At 42.4% G+C, this 17,937-nt stretch overlaps 1 long non-coding RNA gene across 1 annotated transcript; it reads right to left on the reverse strand.

The window, feature by feature from the left end:
- Positions 1 to 13,931: 13,931 nt before the first annotated feature.
- Positions 13,932 to 17,373, reverse strand: LOC139578938 (uncharacterized). Its single transcript, XR_011675649.1, has 2 exons — positions 16,958 to 17,373; positions 13,932 to 14,348 (listed from the first exon to the last, which is right to left on the reverse strand). It is a non-coding gene; the product is annotated as an uncharacterized lncRNA (long non-coding RNA).
- Between the last annotated feature and the right edge of the window lie 564 nt (positions 17,374 to 17,937).

Below are 17,937 nucleotides of genomic sequence, written 5' to 3' on the forward strand. Positions count from 1 at the left end.
GATGTGCTTTATTCTCTTGTCATGTACACGGAGTATACCAAACATTAGGAACACCTTCCCAATATTGAGTTGTAGCCCTTTTGCCCTCAGAACAGCCTCAATTCGTCGGGGCATGGACTCTACAAGGTGTCGAAAGCATTCCACAGGGATGCTGGCCCATGTTGACTCTCATGCTTCCCACAGTTGTGTCAAGTTGGGTTGATGTCTTTTGGGTGGTAGACCATTCTTGATGCATATGGGAAACTGTTGAGCGTGAAAAACCCAGCAGCGTTGCAGTTCTTGAAACAAACCAGTGTGCCTGGCACATACTACCATACCCTGTTAAAGGCACTTAAATCTTTTGTCTTGCCCATTCACCCTCTGAATGGCACACATACACAATCCATGTCTCAATTGTCTCAAGGCTTAAAAATCCTTTAACCTGTCTCCCCTTCATCTATACTGATTTAAGTGGATTTAACAACTGACATCAAAAAGGGATCTTTTACCTGGATTCACCTGGTCAGTCTATAACATGGAAAGAGCAGGTGTTGAGCTGTAGTGGAGCAGGTTGAGAGCTTCAAGTTCCTTGGTGTCCACATCACCAACAAACTAGAATGGTCCAAACACACCAAGACAGTTGTAAAGAGGGCACGACAAAGCCGATTCCCCCTCAGGAAACTAAAAAGATGTGCCATGGGTCCTCAGATCCTCAAAAGGTTATACAGCTGCAACATCGAGAGCATCCTGACTGGCTGCATCACTGCCTGGTACGGCAACTGCTCGGCCTCCGACCGCAAGGCACTACAGAGGGTACTGCGTACGGCCCAGTACTACACTGGGGCTAAACTGCCTGCCATCCAGGACCTCTACACCAGGCGGTGTCAGAGGAAGGCCCTAAACATTGACAAATATTGACTACCTCAATAGGCTGACTAACCGGTGCCCCCGGACATTGGCTACCCGGAATATCTGCATTGTGTCCCACCACCCGCCAACCCCTCTTTTACGCTACTGGTACTCTCTGTTTATCATATATGCATAGTCACTTTAACCATACCTACATGTACATACTACCTCAATCATCCCGACTAACTGTGCCTATATATAGCCTCGCTACTGTTACTATTCAGTTTTTACTTTTTTTTAAACATTTCCTTACTTATCTATTGTTCACCTAATACCTATTTTTTACTTAAAAATGGCACTGTTGGTTAGAGCCTGTAATTAATCATTTTTCTACACCTGTTGTATTCGGCGCACGTGACAAAGAAACTTTGATTTGATTTGTTCTTAATGTTTTGTATGCTCAGTGTATTTTGCTTGTTAGAATTCAGAATGGCCACTAGGTGGCACATTGAATCATCTTTCTCTCACTCTTTCACACATACACACAGGGCCGCTGGAAAACGTGTGGCTATGCATACACATACACACAGGGCCGCTGGAGAACGTGTGGCTATGCATACACATACACACAGGACGCTGGAAACGTGTGGCAAGGCATATTTTACCACAGGACTTTTCAATCAGGTGTGGAGCTACTATTGATTAATTTTAATAAAATGTATTGCCGCACATTTTTTTAAAGGGGAAAATAACCAATATATATATATATATATAAATAAATAATGATTTGACAACTCATGCACAATTTCTGTACTAAACATCGAGTGCTGCTGCAGGCTCTGTGCGTGTCTTGACCAATCAGTCACGGAAATTGCAGTTTCGCGCGGCCCAGGCACAAATCTCTCCTTTCTTCCGGTATTTATTTAGAAAGCGCGATGAGCAAAAACTCATACATAAATGTAGCAGCATTAGTGATATGACATGCTTTATTGGATGGAAACGAGACAATTTTTCAGTCTGATCAACTGTAGGCTACTAACAGCAGCTGTCCCTCTGGCCAAGGTAAACGAAGCGGTAACGTTGTGCATTTCTAGCCCATTTGTTTGTGAGAATGTGAATGGGATCAAATTTGGTTTATACTGACAAATTTTAACGCAATCATTTCAAAGATATTACTGAGTTACAGTTCATATAAGGAAATGAGTCAATCTCGAGAAATTCACATGACTGGGCAGGGATGCAGTCATGGGTGGGTCTTGGAGGGCATAAGCCCAACCACTTGGCAACCAGGCCCAGCCAATCAGAATGGGTGGTTGGATGCACTGACAAATTCTCTAAAATTATGTTGGAAGCAGCTTGCAGTAGAGAAATGAACATTCGGTTCTCTGTCAATAGCTCGGGTGGACATTCATGCAGTCAGTATGCCAATTGCACGCCCCTTCAACTTGAGACATCTGTGGCATTTTGTTGTGTGAGAACTGCACATTCTAAAGTGGCCTTTTACTGTCCCCAGCACAAGGTGCACCTGTGTAATGATCATGCTGTTTAATCAGCTTCTTGATATACCACACCTGTCAGGTGGATGGATTATCTTGGCAAAGGAGGAATGCTCACTAACATGGATGTCAACACATTTGTGCACCACATTTTTGAGAAATAAGCTTTTTGTGCATATGAAAAATGTCTGGGATTTTTTATTGCAGCTCATGAAACATGGGACCAACACTTTAAATGTTGCGTTTATATTTTTGTTCCGGGTATATTCTAATTTGGGCAGACTAGGCTAGACTTTTTCAATGCCAAATTATTAACTGGAATTAATCAATAAAGGCAACAGCTGACAAGACTGTGAGTAATTGTTTTATTAGATCTACAGTTGCATAGGGCAGGACTACGTGATGCAAACCTGCATGATGCAAGCTCAGCTCTGAGTTTTACTGTCCAATCATGTTGCTTTCTCTGTGTGTCACAGGAGGTTGGTGGCACCTTAATTGGGGAGAACGGGCTCATGGTAATGGCTGGAGCAGAATGTTATCAAACACATGGTTTCTATGTGATGATTCCATTCATTCGGTTTCAGACATTATTATGAGCCGTCCTCCCCTCTGCAGACTCCAGTGGCTGTGTTTAGGAACCCCCCAAGTCCTTCTTTTAAGATATACAGCACCAGTCAAAAGTTTGGACACACCTAGTCATTCAAGAGATTTTCTTAATTTTTTACTATTTTCTACATTGTAGGATAATAATGAAGACATCGAAACTATGAAATATCACATATGGAATCATGTAGTAACCAAAAAAGTGTTAGAAAATTCTTCAAAGTAGCCACCCTTTGCCTTGATGGCAGCTTTGCGCACTCTTGGCATTCTCTCAACCAGCTTCACCTGGAATAGATTTCCAACCGTCTTGAAGGAGTTCCCACATATGCTGTGCACCTGTTGGCTGCATTCCCTTCAATCTGCGGTCCATCTGTTTTGCACTTAGTGGGACTATCATTTGTTTTTCAACAGTACAATGACCCAACACACCTCCAGGCTGTGTAAGGGCTATTTGACCAAGGAGAGTGATGGAGTGCTGCATCAGATGATGCACAATCACCCGACCTAAACACAATTGAGATGGTTTGGGATGAGTTGTACGGCAGAGTGAAGGAAAAGCAGCCAACAAGTGCTCAGCATATGTGGGAACTCCTTCAAGACTGTTGGAAAAGCATTCCAGGTGAAGCTGGTTAAGAGAATGCCAAGAGTTTGCAAAGCTGTCACCTTTTATACAACAGATTAATCATGTCATACCATATTAGGTCCGGAGTTTTACCTGGTTAGCTTACCAGATCAGGAAAAACTACAGGCCCCAGAAAATGTTTTTCATCCCCCACACACACACACAATTCATTCAACTCTTTTCTCTGTATACATCAATGATCTTACTGCTGGTGATTCTCTGATCCACCTCTACGCAGACGACACCATTCTGTATACTTCTGGCCCTTCTTTGGACACTGTGTTAACCAACCTCCAGACGAGCTTCAATGCCATACAACTCTCATTCCGTTGCCTCCAACTGCTCTTAAATGCATGCTCTTCAACCGATCACTGCCCACACCTGCCCGCCTGTCCAGCATTACTACTCTGGATGGTTCTGACTTAGAATATGTGGACTACAAATACCTAGGTGTCTGGTCTGACTGTAAACTCTCCTTCCAGACTCACATTAAGCATCTCCAATCCAAAATTAAATCTAGAATTGGCTTCCTATTTCGCAACATAGCATCCTTCACTCATGCTGCCAAACATACCCTTGTAAAACTGACTATCCTACCGATCCTTGACTTTGGCGATGTCATTTACAAAATAGCCTCCAACACTCTACTCAGCAAATTGGATGCAGTCTATCACAGTGCCATCCGTTTTGTTACCAAAGCCCCATATACTACCCACCACTGTGACCTGTATGCTCACTTTGGCTGGCCCTCACTTCATATTCGTTGCCAAACTCACTGGCTCCAGGTCATCTATAAGTCTTTGCTAGGTAAAGCCCTGCCTTATCTCAGCTCACTGGTCACCATAGCAGCACCCACCCATAGCACGCACTCCAGCAGGTATATTTCACTGATCACCCCCAAAGCCAATTCCTACTTTGGCCACCTTTCCTTCCAGTTCTCTGCTGCCAATGACTGGAACGAACTGCAAAAATCACTGAAGCTGGAGACTCATATCTCTCTCACTAGCTTTAAGCACCAGCTGTCAGAGCAGCTAACAGATCACTGCACCTGTACATAGCCCATCTGTAAATATCCCATCCAACTACCTCATCCCCATACTGTTATTTATTTTATTATGCTCCTTTGCACCCCAGTATCTTTATTTGCACACTCATCTTCTGTACATCTATCACTCCAGTGTTTAATTGCTATATTGTAATTATTTCGCCACTATGGCCTATTTATTGCCTTACCTCCCTTATCCTACCTCATTTGCACACACTGCATATAGACTTTTTCTATTGTATTATTGACTGTATGTTTGTTTATTCCATGTGTAACTCTGTGTTGTTGTTTGTGTCGCACTGCTTTGCTTTATCTTGGCCAGGTCGCAGTTGTAAATGAGAACTTGTTCTCAACTAGCCTACCTGGTTAAATAAAGGTGAAATAAAAAACTGCATTAATACACAAAATCAGATTTCATGGAATACTTGATATGATTAATCATGTGGTTTACAGTACTTTATTGCTAACAAGCAAACATTTAGAGTTGAAGTCAGAAGTTTACATACACCTAGGTTGGCGTTATTAAAACTTGTTTTTCAACCACTCCACAAATTTCTTGTTAACAAACTATAGTTTGGGCAAGTTGGTTAGGACATCTACTTTATGCATGACACAAGTCATTTTCCCAACAATTGTTTACAGACAGATTATTTCACTTATACTTCACTGTATCACAATTCCAGTGGGTCAGAAGTTTACATACACTAAGTTGACTGCTTTTAAACAGCTTGGAAAATTCCAGAAAATAATGTGGCTTTAGAAGCTTTTGATAGCCTAATTGGCATAATTTGAGTCAATTGTACCTGTGGATGTATTTCAAGACCTACCTTAAAACTCAGTGCCTCTTTGCTTGACATCATGGAAAATCAAAAGAAATCAGCCAAGACCTCAGATATTTTTTTTGGACCTCCACAAGTCTGGTTCATCCTTGGGAGCCGTCATACCGCTCAGGAAGGAGATGCGTTCTGTCTCCTAGAGATGAATGTACTATGGTGCGAAAAGTGCAAATCAATCCCAGAACAACAGCAAAGGACCTTGTGAAGATGCTGGAGGAAACCGGTACAAAAGTATCTATATCCACAGTAAACCAAGTCCTATATCGACATAGCCTGAAAGGCCGCTCAGCAAGGAAGAAGCCACTGCTCCAAAACCGCCATAAAAAAGCCAGACTACGGTTTGCAACTACACATGGGGACAAAGATCGTACTTTTTGGAGAAATGTCCTCTGGTCTGATGAAACAAAAATAGAACTGTTTGACCATAATGGCCATCGTTATGTTTGAAGGAAAAAGGGGGAGGCTAGCAAGCCAAAGAACACCATCCCAACCATGAAGCACAGGGGTGGCAGCATCATGTTGTGGGGGTGCTTTGCTGCAGGAGGGACTGGTGCACTTCACAAAATTGATGACATCATGAGGGAGGAAAATTATGTGGATATATTGAAGCAACATCTCAAGACATCAGTCAGGAATTTAAAGCTTGGTCGCAAATGGGTCTTCCAAATAGACAATGACCCCAAGCATACTTCCAAATTTGTGGCAAAATGGCTTAAGGACAACAAAGTCAAGGTATTGGAGTGGCCATCACAAAGCCCTGACCTCAATCCTATAGAAAATTTGTGGGCAGAACTGAAAAAGCGTGTGTGAGCACTAAGTTACACCAGCTCTGTCAGGAGGAATGGGCCAAAATTCACCCAATTTATTGTGGGAAGCTTGTGGAAGGCTACCCAAAACGTTTTACCCAAGTTAAACAATTTAAAGGCAATGCTACCAAATACTAATTGAGTGTATGTTAACTTCTGACCCACTGGGAATGTGATGAAAGAAATAAAAGCTGAAATAAATAATTATCTGAACTATTATTCTGACATTTCACATTCTTAAAATAAAGTGGTGATCCTAACTGACCTAAAACAGGGAATTTTTACTCGGATTAAATGTTAAATGTATTAACTGTGAAAAACTGAGTTTAAATGTATTTGGCTAAAGTGTATGTAAACTTCCGACTTCAACTGTACATTGCTTTAAATTGAGATATGTCCTCTATTTCAGTTCTGATTACTGGGAGTTCGCTCAAGGTCTTGTTCTGTTGTCCACTGACAGAATAAGGTGTTGGATATGCCAGGCTAGCTGCAGCTCAGTGTTAGCCTGGAGCTGGGCCGTTACTCAAAGTAGGTTGATGTACATTCGTGTCCACTGACTGTGACCGTGAAGCGGCAGGTGAGCTGGACTGTCTCTGTCCTTGCCTTGAATGTGCTGTAGGTATACCCTGTGGAAGAGATAGCAAGGGGTTAGACAAATCCACGACACATTCAACAAAAGTATCGATATCTGAATATTAGGCTCATATAGTTCCAATATTGAAGTAGCCAAATTAAATATGTTAGCCTACTGAGAAAAGAGAAGATACATGCAACAGTTTTGCTTAAATATGAGAGCGGAGAAGGACACACCCATGTCCTGTTCCGTCTCCTTCGCTTATACCGGGGTCTCTTCTCAGTCAACACAGTCTCACATTCAATGGGCTGTCTCAGTAGGCCTGGTCTCGTTCACTACCACCAGTCCAACGGAGGGTGCTGCGCGTCTTTGTCCTAGGGGAATGAGAAACACCCTGCGCGCTCTTCCGAATTTAGGTTGACAACCTGTTGGGACCTCCGTAGTCTAGGGAGGGCAATGTTTGGACCCTGAGGGACAGGGATGGGGTTTAGTCTTCTGGGTAGCACTGGCACATTAGGTTGCAAGGACTGTGTTGAAGACGCCGGCTCCGCATATTCCTCCTGTGTGGGCACTGGGGGCACTCACATGAAAAGAGTCGTCGGACAATTCTGAGACACCAAACCCATTTCGGTAGCAATAAAAAACGGTGCGCAAAAACCTTAAACGTAATCCAGCCTAGACCTACCTATATTTTATCCAGACGGTAACACGGTTTATTCGGTTGTAACCACAGACTATTTCTCTTCTAAAAATATCCTTGTCCTGTCCAGCACTTTATGGGCAGCACGGCCATTAGTACATTTTGATGAGGCGGGAAGCGTGAGAAACCGTGTTATTTACCGCGACAAAGACAACACTTGAATCGTCAAGAGCACATTACATAAGCAATTGACAGGTGCGTCATTTGGGTAGGCCAAATCCCATAGACTCCCAACGTAAATGCAGATGGTACATCATGTACGCAATTAATACCTACAGCATGCTATGGATGCTCAGTCATGAGAGGAGGACCAAAGGCCGAAACGATAATAGATTGTCTGTAATTTTAAACAAACTGAAACATTTGGTTGCAATTCAAAAGTAGCTGGACATCATGTGAAATTGAGGATGATACCTGGTTAAAGAGTTTGTCTAACTCAGGGAGGAACATAAGGGAAGCCAGGGGGAAGGTCACTCAATACAAGATACTACATACAGTAGGTTATATTGGACTCCAACAAGGCTTCATAAAATGGGTTTTATCGACAATAATCTGTGCTGGAAATGTAAATTTAACACAGGGATATCTTAACAGGCTATATAGGAATGCATAGCTAGGTTTCTGGAAGGATATTCTGAAACATTTGGGAGAATGGTCAGAATCAACAATCCCGGTTTCACCAATAATATCTCTCTTAGGTGACAACATAATTACCTAATGTATCAAATGAGGAATTTTCACTGATCACTGATGGTATCATTACAGCTTCTAGATTGATTCTTCTACTTTGGAACGGCCATGCCACGGCCATGCCACTCCTACTATGAAGCAGTGGATAGAATTAATGCTGGAAGGGGCATCTTATGAACAAATGGTTGCTAGAATCACTGGTCGAAATGAAAACGTTAAGAGAATCCGGACACACTTTCTTTGTCATGTCGTTTCTGGGACCGGGAGGTGATAGCCCATGTTGTATGTTAATACTGTGCTTGTGAACCCATGTTGTATTGTATCTTATGCGATGCTGAAGTAGTATTAGATTGTGAATGCGTGTCATCCTGGAGGGTAGGTCTGGATGTCATGCTCAATGTTTTTATGCTTTACAATGTGTTTGTTTGATTAAACTAATAACTTAAGTAGCCCCAATTAGTTTTCGCTGGACATCATTCTAACCCATGTAGCCGAATGAACAGTAGGAAGTAAAGAATGGGGCAAATGTAGAGGCGGGGCTGAACAGTCTAATGGCAGGCTGTGTGTGTTGGTGTCGAGTTCTCCTCGCGCCCTATTTTGCCCACAGACTAGTTCTACATTTGGCACACGTACAGACACGCTTACCCCCTGCCCCACCAGCCAGACACAGGCCCAGCTGAGCCCTCTGGGTGAGTGATCCTTTATGAGTGGTGATGGTGGGGGGCTCACCTGCCCCAAACGCAGAGTGTGTGACTGAGAGGGTTGTGTGTGTGTGTGCGCGCATATATATGTCTGTTTGTGCGTTCCCATGCTTGTGTGTGTCTGTCCTATAGGGGCTTTATATGATAGTGAATGTGCCCACGGGGAGCTGCCACGGGAGAAGTAGTGGGCATGCCAGTGCCAAGTCTTCGAGACAAGAGGAATACATTGAGGAGCGGGGGTAGACAAGGTTTTACCATCAATCAGGGAATGCCCATAAAAGTGGCACCCTGCCATTTTGATTCTCATACTCAGTATAGCCCATCCAGACAACCCATGAACTATGTCTGTGCTAAGACCCTCCATTTTGACTGTTGCCATCGGTTCCATCCCACAGCTTGTTCTACACGCTTCTTTTTTATATGGTTCTGGAGGAATAAGAAATATTATAAACCGGGTGTTTCGAGCCCTGAATGCTGATTGGCTGACAGCTGTGGTATATCTGACCATATAGCCCGGGTATGACAAAACATGTATTTTTACTGCTCTAATTATGTTGGTAACCAGTTTATAATAGCAATAAAGCACCTCCTGAGGTTTGTGGTAAATGGCCAATATACCACGGCTAAAGGCTGTATCCAGGCACTCCGCGTTGCGTTGTGCGTAAGAACAGCCCTTAGCCGTGGTATAATGGCCAATACCACACCCCCCGGCCTTATTGCTTAATTCTACCACTAGTCATGTTTTGTACCCATAGAGCAGTAGACCAAGATACTTTTATATGTTCGTCTGGAATATGGTGTTTGTGTGTGTGTGTATTTTTCTGCTTATGCTTGTTGTACCTCCTGAGTGTTTGCTTGTGTCTGGGCCACAGTTGCCTCCCTGCGCCCTGCTAGAGTTTGATGTTCAGTTTGATGACTGAGGCTCTTTGATCCAAGGCTGTGTAAATTCAGGGAGCGGAGACAGACTCCTGCGGCCCCAGAGCTAAGACATAGTTATACGCACACACGCACGCACAGATACACACACACACACCACTGGAACACAGAGAAGGGAACAGGCATCACTGCTGAGCACGTGTCACGTTCAAAGCCCATATAGAGTTGCATGAACAGCAAAATTGCAACATTTTGTTTATTAATGTCTGAACACTTACAACGAACCTCTCCTCTCATGGCTTAACCGAACGTTGCGGAGTCCTTACTTCCTTTTTTCGGGGGAAACGGAAGTTAGGTTGAAAAATACTGTATCCCTGAAAACCATAAACATCTGCTTTCTGCCAACGCCGCGAAGGGCGCTCATGGCTAAGACACAATTATAAACGTTGAAAAATATTTGAATTATGAATTCAACTCAGGCCGTGTGGTGAAAGTTAAGCACAATGTTTAATTAGCTGTCTCTTCTCACCATCTTTGCAACAAAATTGTGTGTCAGTCGTTCCAGTTATGGTTACATATTTGATGGGCTCTTTGAAAAACACGGACTTTATTCCTCTGGTGATATATGTTTTACTGCTGCAGCAGTGTGCTTTATTGCTGTTTTAACACCAAATACTAATCCTCCTCAGTTTATAGTTCACAGCCAAAATGGTGCCACAGTTTCTTGTTCACTGTTTTATCACTAATGAGTAACAGCCACAGAAAGACAGTAACAGAATCGCTAGTTGAACCACTAGACAGAGATTAGAGAAACCGATCAGTGTCCATACTGTTTGAGGGGGGTTGGTTAAGACTACGGTTAGTCAATAGAAAGCTCCATCGACCAAATAAAGTCACTGCATAATCCCACATTTCCGGTGGATAAAAGTGACCGTTGTCACCCATCGCTCTGCCACTTTCTATTTCTCACTCAGGTCTGCCTCTTTAAGGGAGCAGGGGCTGCTGGGATGGCAGACTGTTGGGGGGAAGGGGGGGTGGCCCTGCAGGACCATTTGTGCTGAAGCTCATTTGCACAGCGACACTTAATTGGCTACAACAATTAATTAATGTGTTGGAAAGTTGGCACAAAAAGTTCATTTAAGAGGGTTTTAATAAGCAATTAGAGGAAAACCAGGAGAGAAAGGGAATTACCAGACTGGAAAAGAGGAGAGATGGACAGGAGAGATGGAGGGAGGAGGAGAAATAGAGACAGAGGAGAAAACCTGATCACAAAAGGCAGGTGTATGTTTTGATAAAATATATCGGTCAAGTTCAACTCTCTCTCATGACCGAATGTGAAAAACATAGTTTTGAATACCTAACAAATGATCTGAGGTCATTATTCTCCTTTCAGAGAATGTCGTTACTGTTATTAACTAGACTTAAGCCTCATGCTATATGTAGTGTGTGCTGCACCCTGACCCCTAACCCTAGACCCAACTTGTCCCGGCGTCAGCCAGGCCCAGTGTAAAATATCACATGACTAATGAGAGGAGGTGGTTGGAATCCTGGGGAAGATGTCCTTGGAAGATGAATGCATTTTCAGCAGAATAATTAACTTAATTAACAAATTCACATGCATATTCATCAGCCTATTAATGTCTGCTCCGCGCTGCTTGATGAGCAATGCGGTAATAACCATTTCATTTGCATACTGCGATCACACTACTCTCTCCCGTCCCCAAAAAAGAGAGAGGGAAGGAAATTCAAAAAACGGGTGAAATAGGAAGCACTCATAAACACTCATACTGTCGCCAAAACTTACGTACACTTTCATATACTATACACACAGGTACATGTAGTCAGTACCTACAGTACTCACAACCCCACATTCAAACATACAGTTTAACTAGAGCTTCTGCTAGTTGTGTATGCAGTGAATAATGTAGTTCCTGCTGTCTATTAAGTTTCAACAGCTGTGAGTATTGGTATTAGGCTCAATAGGAAAGTGAGATGGGGGTCTACCCTCCCCAGCTGTCTCTGTCTTCACTCCCTCTCTCTCTCTTGCTCTTGTTTCCTGTTTGCATCTCTCTCTCCTTGTTATTAATTCATCTCTAACATACTTGTCTTTTTATTTATTTATTTGTTGCTTTTTGAAGTTTCTCTCGTCTGCCTGTCAGTCCGTGTTTGTGGGAGAGTGTTTGTGTGGCTGACTGTGTGAGCACTTGTGACAGTTATTTTTTTGTGTGCTTGCGAACGTGTGGAACCTTCTCCTTTTTACAGGATATGTGTGTGTGTGTGTGTTTACGTTCTATCTGTCTCCATTGGTATTCTGAGTGGTACTGATTCTGTATGTGCTGTTGTCACTGATGAACTGTTTGTGTGTATTACCTCAGAGTCTGTACACGCATCATGGAGTTGCATAGATGTCTGTGTATTTCTGTTAATGTCTTTGATGGAACTTGTATTTGATAGTGTTTGTATTGGGAGAGTGCATGTCAAAATACAGCTTGTTCTTTATCTATGATGCGAGCTTGAAAGAATGAGTGTGTGTGGTTTAACATTGAAAGTGTGTGTGTGTGTAGATCTGTACGTGTATGTGTGGGATCTTAAGTAAGTGTCTGTGTTTTAGTGTGTGCCAGAGAGTGTGTGTGTATAGATCTGTACGTGTATGGGTGGGATCTTAAGTAAGTGTCTGTGTTTTAGTGTGTGCCAGGGAGTGTGTGTGTATAGATCTGTACGTGTATGGGTGGGATCTTAAGTAAGTGTCTGTGTTTTAGTGTGTGCCAGGGAGTGTGTGTGTGTGTGTGGTGTGCCAGCTTGTGCTCAGACAGCAGCAGTTTGCGGAGCGAGAATAAAAAGTGAGGAGTGATGCCAAGTGAGTCCCAGGAGACAAATTCAGGGGATAGAGAAGAAAGAGGAAATAAAACAGGATTTCACACACACACACACACACACACACACACACACACACACACACACACCGAGACCCAGAGATGTGCTGTGTCGAACATACAAACAATCTAACACACACATACAATGCACACAGTCACACCAACACATATCATTGTACTCATTTACAAACAAACGTTTGAATACTTTCATCAATTCATACACCAACACATCAGCACTGAGAAGGCCAAGTACACACAAACACACTTGCAGTCTATCCTTTCTTTTCCCATCCCTCTCTCCCACTCTTTGTCAGAGGGTGGTGACACATTGTGTGCAGTGTGACACGGTAAGGTCTGGTTTGACTTCCAACTACTCCCAGCCTTCACACCTCTGCCCCCTACTGGGCTAGCCGCATCACAGCACCTGACCTTCCTCCCTCCCCCCACTGCTTGCCAACTGTCCAATAGAAATAAATGAATGGTAAATAATGTATTGTTTCATTTTGGAGTCTCTTTTATTATAATTAAGAATACAATATGTTTCTTAACGTTTCTATATAAATGTGGATGCTACCATTATTACTGATAATCCTGAATGAATCGTGAATATTGATGAGTGAGAAAGTTAGATGCACAAATACCAAAATGCTAATCTCTCCTGTTATTGTAATGGTGAGAGGTTAGCATGTCTTAGGGGTATGATATAAAATGCTAATCTCTCCTGTTATTGTAATGGTGAGAGGTTAGCATGTCTTGGGGGTATGATATAAAATGCTAATCTCTCCTGTTATTGTAATGGTGAGAGGTTGGCATGTCTTAAGGCTATGATATTTGTGTGTCTAACTTTCTCACTTATCATTATTCACAATTCATTCAGGAATATCCGTAATCATGGGAGCATCCACATTCATGTGGAAGTGTTTAGAAACTATTCTATTCTATTTACAATAAAAGTGACTCCAAAATGACACAATAGATTATTTACCATTCTTTTCCATTGGGCACAAAATAGCCTAGTGGTTAGAGCGTTGGACTAGTAACCGGAAGGTTGCCAGATCAAATCCCTGAGCTGACAAGGTAAAAATCTGTTGTTCTGCCCCTGAACAAGGCAGTTAACCCACTGTTCCTAGGCTGTCATTGAAAACAAGAATTTGTTCTTTACTGACTTGCCTAGTTAAATAAAGGTAAAATTAAATTAAAAAACAGCTGAAGAACCTTTTTGGAACCCTTTTTTTCTAAGAGTGTACATTTCATGAATATCACAATGAATTGATCCAGAAGTTGAAGTCAACACTTTATTGGTTTCTGATGCAGCTGGAATCATTTAGTCACTTGTAAAAAATATTATGTACAACAGCTAGCAATATCTATATCACAATGCAGTGGTGAGCATAATAGGCATTCATAATTATACTATAACATCAGTCCAACTGAATATGGATGTCGTGTTGGTTCCAGAATGTTCTTCAGCTGGTGAACCTCTTCTTGTGTTGGGTAATGGCAGCTGGTTTAGCAGGCTTTGGCACTGTGCCAATGTTGGCAGAGATGTTGAGTTTGGGGAGCTGTGATTCAGGCTCCTTGTAGACAACCGTCTGGTCCTTTCTGAACTCCATAGCCAGGTGGACAAGCCTCTGGTACACTTTCTTCCCCACCCACTGCTTGGACCTCTTGCAGAAGATTTGTTTCTACTGCAAGTCTCTTGGAAAGACATGAAGACTGATCACCAGGATGTGTAAAACATGAAGACTGAACATGAGGATGTGTAAAACATGAAGACTGAACATGAGGATGTGTGTAAAACATGAAGACGGATCACGAGGATGTGTGTAAAACATGAAGACGGAACATTAGGATGTGTAAAACATGAAGACTGATCACGAGGATGTGTAAAACATGAAGACTGAACATTAGGATGTGTAAAACATGAAGACTGAACATTAGGATGTGTAAAACATGAAGACTGAACATTAGGATGTGTAAAACATGAAGACTGATCACGAGGATGTGTAAAACATGAAGACTGAACATGAGGATGTGTAAAACATGAAGACTGAACATGAGGATGTGTAAAACATGAAGACTGAACATGAGGATGTGTAAAACATGAAGACTGAACATGAGGATGTGTGTAAAACATGAAGACTGAACATGAGGATTTGTAAAACATGAAGACTGAACATGAGGATGTGTGTAAAACATGAAGACTGAACATGAGGATGTGTAAAACATGAAGACTGAACATGAGGATGTGTGTAAAACATGAAGACTGAACATGAGGATGTGTGTAAAACATGAAGACTGAACATTAGGATGTGTAAAACATGAAGACTGATCACCAGGATGTGTAAAACATGAAGACTGAACATGAGGATGTGTAAAACATGAAGACTGAACATGAGGATGTGTGTAAAACATGAAGACTGAACATGAGGATGTGTGTAAAACATGAAGACTGAACATTAGGATGTGTAAAACACGAAGACTGAACATTAGGATGTGTAAAACACGAAGACTGATCACGAGGATGTGTAAAACATGAAGACTGAACATTAGGATGTGTAAAACATGAAGACTGATCACCAGGATGTGTAAAACATGAAGACTGAACATGAGGATGTGTAAAACATGAAGACTGAACACGAGGATGTGTAAAACATGAAGACTGAACATTAGGATGTGTAAAACATGAAGACTGAACACGAGGATGTGTAAAACATGAAGACTGAACACGAGGATGTGTAAAACATGAAGACTGAACATTAGGATGTGTAAAACATGAAGACTGATCACCAGGATGTGTAAAACATGAAGACTGAACATGAGGATGTGTAAAACATGAAGACTGAACACGAGGATGTGTAAAACACAAAGACTGAACATGAGGATGTGTAGCCATAGAATCAACCGTGTTCTTTAAACAAAAAAAGGGTACAGTAGACTGGTATGTTTTTTTATTTGTGAAAACTTTGAGGGGGGTTTGCCTTGTAGACAGTATAGTCGTGTATTGTTGTGTATGAGCACCTACAGTTGTGCTGTTGAGTAGACAAGAACTGCCTACTATACAGTGAAAAGGCTAGAATAGTGTATTAACAGCCTCTCTCCTCTATGCCAAAGAACTGACTGCAAGGTTGGGAAAAGTTTGAGGAGCTCTTGTCTAGTTGACAGTTTAGTGTGTTGGGGATTTTCTTCTTCTCAAGAGGGTATTGAGCTTTCATAAATACCGTTGGCTGTGCAGGTAGCCTAGTGGTTAGAGCGTTGGGCCAGTAACCGAAAGGTTGCTGGATCTAATCCCTGAGCTGACAATGTAAAAAACTGTCCTTCTGCCCCTGAGCAAGGCAGTTCATGTTCCCCGGGCGCCGAAGACGTGGAGGTTGATTATGGCAGCCCCCCGCACCTCTCTGATTCAGAGGGGTGGGTTAAATGCGGAAGACACATTTCAGTCGAATGCAGTCAGTTGTACAACTGACTAGGTATCCCCCTTTCCCTTTCCTGGCTTGTTTAAAAGTCAGATGATGTTGAGCTTATTCCAGGCTGATTCCAAGCTTTCATCTAATGTGTCTACAAGCTCTGTACTACTAAAACTGGGGTCAAGATCATCATCAACATCAGCAACAGGATTAGTAGTCGGTGATTTAACCAACATTTGACTACTTTGTCCCCATCAATACACACTCAAACAAGGTACTATATCCACCCACATCCCTCATATCAATAGATCATGCATTCTAACCTTCACACACAATACCCATCCCCAACAGACGCCAGTCAGTCACCAACACCATCCCCTCCTTACTAATACCTCCTTTTCTCCAATTGAGACTTCAAGCCTTGCAACAGAGAAAACAACAGTAGAAGTTGTAGCCTACTTGTAAACACACCAACCATGAAAACAAGACACTGACCATGTTTATTCCTCGCTTCAGTATATTGATTTGCTCGTCATGGAGACATGGAAATATTGAGTAGATTTTAGTCAGATTTTAGAAAGTGTCTTACACTAGTTACTGGTGCTGAGCTTGGTGTTGATTTGATCGGACACTAAATAGAACATATAGTCACGTTGACCTCTGCGGTAGGTAGTGAACTATTTTTCTAACTGTTAGCTAACGTAACCTAACAAAGCTAACGTTAGCTTGCAAAGTTACAATTCACATTGCCATATAGCAGCTGACTAACTACATTGATGTGCTTTGGAATGTCTAGCCAGCATATTATGAAAGCTAGCTAGCTAGATTTTGGTTCAGCCAAACAAATGTAGTTTGCTCGCTAGCTAACGTTAGTTATCCATGTAAAGTTAGCTACGTTACCTCGGCTTGACTTATTTTCTGCTGCTCTGATGCCATCCTCTTTGAAGTGAAGGGGAAAGTCTATGGAATAGCATCACTTTTCAACATTCAACGACATCAGTTGAGACAGCCCCATCTGTTTTGAAATCCTCTGGCTGACAGTGCTGGCTACAAACACAGACATTTTCTACTGGATACACATCCATGGGGCGGTACTATGTCCTGAAATCGCTATGAATTCTGGATGTTGTGGTATGCTTATAACTAGGAAATGTAAACTGTCCCGTTTCTACTGGTGAAGTGAAGAAACGCTCGTATTTGCATGTTGTGAGGAAATTCTAAATTTTATGACACATATGATATGTTAGTAACATATTAATGGAGCAGCGGTGAAATTTTCCTTTAAGCCAATCACAGTCTCACCAATTGCAGTCTGACCGTGGATCACCAGTGGGGTCATCTGTACATATGCTAGCCTGCCCTGTTGCCTTATGGGTAGACAAATGGGCTCAACTCCAGGAGGTGTGGCTCAGCCAACACTCCGAGTCATCACTCTAATATGGCTGAACTCTATGGAGGCGTGTGTGTGTTCTTTGTGTCTATCAAAATCTGCATCAGTCTGTCGATATCTGAGGATGATGCCTTTTCCTTCACATGATGTACATGGTTTTGTAATTTGGGTTTGTGCGATGTGCTGATACTATAAACATGTAAGTGCGTGTGTCCTGGCAGGGCAGTGGCTAGCAGGGCCGGAGTGATTGAGATATAGAGCATTAGCTGGTGTCAGGAGTAAATGAGGGGCCAGATCTGTTTTATAATCAGAGCACAAGCAGCGTGTTAGAGGAATTAGGGCGACAGCTGCTGGGAGCTTTTTATTCCTCTCTCTCTCTCTCAGCCAGAGACAGGCAGAGCCCAGCTCAGGGACCACCTCTTTACTGGAGCCACCTGTCAACACAACGGAGTGTGTATATGTGTGTGTGTGTGTGTGTGTGTGTGTGTAT

The sequence above is a fragment of the Salvelinus alpinus genome, chromosome 1, assembly GCF_045679555.1.
Source record: "Salvelinus alpinus chromosome 1, SLU_Salpinus.1, whole genome shotgun sequence".
Lineage (NCBI taxonomy): Eukaryota > Metazoa > Chordata > Actinopteri > Salmoniformes > Salmonidae > Salvelinus > Salvelinus alpinus.